This window comes from Cyclospora cayetanensis, unplaced genomic scaffold (assembly GCF_002999335.1).
Source record: "Cyclospora cayetanensis isolate NF1_C8 unplaced genomic scaffold, CcayRef3 CcayRef3_contig_234, whole genome shotgun sequence".
Lineage (NCBI taxonomy): Eukaryota > Apicomplexa > Conoidasida > Eucoccidiorida > Eimeriidae > Cyclospora > Cyclospora cayetanensis.
The window spans coordinates 28,365-32,497 of record NW_020312186.1 but is presented as its reverse complement, the minus strand read 5'-3'; the positions used below and the strand labels follow the sequence as shown (position 1 = coordinate 32,497).

At 50.5% G+C, this 4,133-nt stretch overlaps 1 pseudogene; it reads right to left on the bottom strand.

Annotated features, from left to right (window-relative positions):
• Positions 1–1,328: 1,328 nt before the first annotated feature.
• Positions 1,329–3,504, bottom strand: LOC113147466 (annotated as a pseudogene).
• Positions 3,505–4,133: the final 629 nt, after the last annotated feature.

The window sequence follows — 4,133 nt, the reverse complement described above, 5'->3', positions numbered from 1 at the left end:
CTAAGATATGCAGCGGGCTGTCTTGCCTAGGTTGAGCACTAAGCCCGGCTGCTGTGGCTGTTGGTTTTCGTACCAAGGAAAATTATCGTTGCTACTGCGGTTGTTTCTCGGCTGCAGTGCAGCTGTAAGTGGCTATGACTGATACCTTGTTATAATATGTTTTAAAAGGTTTTGCTGGCTGAGTGGGCATCAAAGGCTACTCCCACCTGAGCATCCTGCGATAGTTTCATGCTCTTGAACCTTTCGATGGTGACGTCTTCCGTAGTCGTCTAGGCTAGTCCCTAAGAAACCTTTCATGGAAGCTAACTTGCTGGCAATACCAGGTAAACTAGAGTGATCTTTTCGCCTTCCAACAGTTGTCCATCCTCAAAGCCTAGGAGCAGGCTTTCCGTACTTGCCGGTCGGAGTCAGGCAGTTCAAGGTACACTTTTCATTTACCCAGACAAAGTACATGCCACTTAAATATGACTGTCATGCTTCTTGTGATCTGACCCTACGGGACAATATGCCATCGTGCGCAGCTAAGGAGCTCAGACAAAGAATTGCCGGCAGCACCGCATGCGCAAAGCCCGAGGTCAGTCGGAGGAGGGAAAGCAGCCACTGCCCTGCATGCTGTACAACAACAATCTGCAGTTTTCAGAGCCATATGCCTCTCACTGACCTTTTCCCCTTAGGTGATGAAAACTCGATGAAAAATTTATGAGTCGACTGCATGTGCGTCGCACCAGCAAAGCGGGAGAGGTAGACACTGGGTTCTACAAGAGAGCGCTTCATGGGAGGAATATCCCTCCCGGCTTCCTGATCACAGCCACGGGGCACTGGATGGGCTCTATTGCAGCGGCATACACGAGCTAGCGAAAGGAATCTTACTCGATGAGTAGGCAGCGCAAATGACCAAGACGAGCATAATAGTATGCAGCTGGGTCATGGAGAAGCAGAAAGCATATAGAGCATTGAAAAGCACTTTAGAGCTATCCATAACACCCTACGTGGACACCGGAAGGGGTAAAAATTGCTAAATGCATGCAAATACGCCAAGGCGGAGCTGCACCAGCAGCGAGTAGTGCTTCCGCAGCAATATTAGCAATATTGGTGCAGCTACTTGTCAGGTTCGTCTTCCACGTATAGTTCATTAAAGTAGCTCCTAGTAGCAATAGCTATAGTGCTCTACCACTTCTCCTATATGGAATGAAATGGGTGGCTGGACAGCTATGCAGACTGATCACTCAATAAGAATGTGGGGGAAGCGGACATCATATGAAACTCCAGCCAGAGATCTTTTGGATCTAAATGACATGAACACCTACGGCCTAGTGGAGGCCCGCGCATTATTGTAGCAGGGCAGCAAGGACTTCTGGGGTGCCCACTTCATTGCCTTCCAACACACACTCCTCGAGGCCTTGGCACAACTCCCTGGATATCTTGGCCACCAGAGCTGCCACAGGCAGTAATAGAAACCGAAATACGAGAGCATCTAGTGCTTCAGCAAGTGCGTTTTTTGTTTCCGGCCTTGAACGCATCCACAGCCTCTACGCCGGCAGCAAACTCGGGGGTCCCTAGGAAGCTACTCCTTAAGGCCTGAAGCAGCACAGACACACGATAGAGAAAGCACAGTGTAAAGCCATGAAAGGTTGAGTTTCCAAATGATGTGAAATAAACAGAGGAGCCTACCACAGATTTGAAGCACACATGCACAAGCAAAGACTGAAGAAGCAACTGCGGCTTCAGCTGCATATTCGCAGTAGAGTGATCCTCCAATTTGGAGGTTCTTAGTGCTGTACACCCAACTGTACCAATTGGCGATACCAGAACGTGAGCTTCTGTCTGCTTCTCTCCACAAGGCATTCGAATTTGAAGCTCACAGTTGAGTATCCAGGGCTTCGATTCTGGGCTTGGAACTTGGAGCGCGACAGTTAAATAAAGCGGACTAAGGCTGTTCGCAGCGAGTAACTGTGGGATTTACGGGTAGAATAGGCTCAAGAGCTTAATGTTAAACGGATTTTTTGGCCGGAGAGGGACCTGTCCGCCAGTGCGTATTTGCCTAGGGCTAAGAAGAGGAGTGATGCGATGAGGATGGCCTTAAGGACACCAGAGAACTACTGGATCTTTCTCGGGCATTCTGCTCACCTTAGAGTGGCAGCAATGGCCGTTTCAAGTTCATCAATATGCATCAGCATGCAGACATAGTGTCGGTTTACCTCGTAGGCGTGGGTCAGTTCTTCCATAGAGAGGCGCAGTTGAAGGGCTTCTTCGTATGCCGCTGTGGCCGCTTTCACAGCTTCAGGACTCAGTTTTTTTCCTCTTTCTTGCAATGAGTATCATAAGAAAATTGCGGCGTCTCTCTCCCTCGCAGCCTTGTATCTCTCCACAGCGTCTCGGCAAAGCTGCATGCCTTCCTCATAGGCTGTGCCCGTGCGTGCTTTGCTGTTGCTGCTGCGTCGAGTTTTTTTGTTGTGCCTCAGTACGAGTCACCCAGCTGAAGAAGCAGAGAAGGTACCGGCCAGCATTGGTGGGAGCAGGAAACACTGAGGGAAGAATAAAATATGGAAAGAAGGGTGTCCACGAAAGGCGAAAGGACAACGGGCAAGGGTAGCCCCACAAAGGAGGGGAGGAGCTGTAAACTGTGAAAGATTGAGCAAGGCACATAAGTGTGCTCGGGGGGAGTCAGAGAGATGCACAGATGGAATGCGAGCCAGGGAGAGTGAGAGAGTCAGATACAGGTGTGTAGGGGCACTCGCGAAGCAAATCAAGAGCCGGAGTGAAGCACAGAGCAAGATACAGGTATACATCTTGTGATTCCACCGCTTCTTCGCCTTGTCGGCTACGTCTCTAGCACTTAATGCAAATCACCCTAGTTGTCTGCCAGTAACCTGTCGTATCTTCCTTCCTGCTCCAGCAGTCTCCACGCTTCCAGCGCCTTGCCCATCTGATCTTCAGTGTTAGAACAAAGGCGGAGTGCAGCCGCCTCTTTGTCAAGGTTCGCTGCCTTGAAGGCTTTTGCTGCTAAAGTGGCCTCGTCACACACCTTAGGCCAATTCAGCGACAGATAGAAGAACAGAAAGGCCGGCGACAGCGCAGCTGTTGCCCGCTGATTATAAAGCTCCCCCACTTCCATGGACACGCCAACCTGTTAATGCGATCCTGCTGGTGCTGCCGCTATTTCTACATTTCTATGGCAGTCTTGACGCCGGTGCAGGTGGAAGGGTTGCACTATGCCCTCGCCTGTTGTTATGTTTGATGTTTCAGTTTCCTTTCGCTGCTAGTAGTACTCGTTGCTGCTACTTGTAATGGCGCGATTCCTGCATTTTTCGCGAGAGAAATAATGCTTTGAAAATTGGTCAGAAAGCCTGACAGCGAGCTGCACTAAAGATGCGGCTGTTTTGAGCCTCCTGACCCCATAGCAGTATCAGCTGCAACCTTAGCTGCTGAGCTGCTGCTCGGATTATCACTGCTCCGTGCTGAACCGAGAAGCGCACTTGCTGCTGAAGCAGCACCTGGTGCCATTGCCAACGATCCTGTTAATTTGTTGCTCCTACCTCAGCCGCCGACGCTGTTCTTGCAGGCCCTGCTGCGCCGAAAGCTCGGCTTGGCATTTAAGCGAACGGACTGCGTGTAGCTGTGTTTGACCTAAGGGAAATTCATAAACCTATGGGAAGCAGCAGCTTGATCGATCGGCATTGCAGAGCCTGCTGTGTGTGTCTGCAGCAGTAGCAGTGACAAGGTACTTTATTACAGGCCCCAAGGGCTCTAGAGTCTCTAAAGCCTCCAGGGATCGAAATCTCCCCAGAGTGAAGCCCATCTATACGTGGGAACCTCGTGTCTATTTAACTACTGCTAAGCGTTTTGCACAACAAAAACAGAGATGTAGATCAAGGGCTTTAGGGGCCCCCACAAAGGCACCTCGGAGGCACTGCAGCACAAGTGGCCAATGGCCACGACCAGGGGGCCCGTGAGTTTGCGGTGGTGCTCCGGCTGCTGTTAGTACTGCTGCTACTGCAGGGTTACTGAGGTGCAACATTGCATGAATAAATATCAAAATGAAAACCAGGTGAACTATAGGGCCCACAGAGTCTCCATTCTTGGTTGAAGCAGTTTCACCGGGTGTGCCATTGCTTCTATGATCCTTGCTTCGC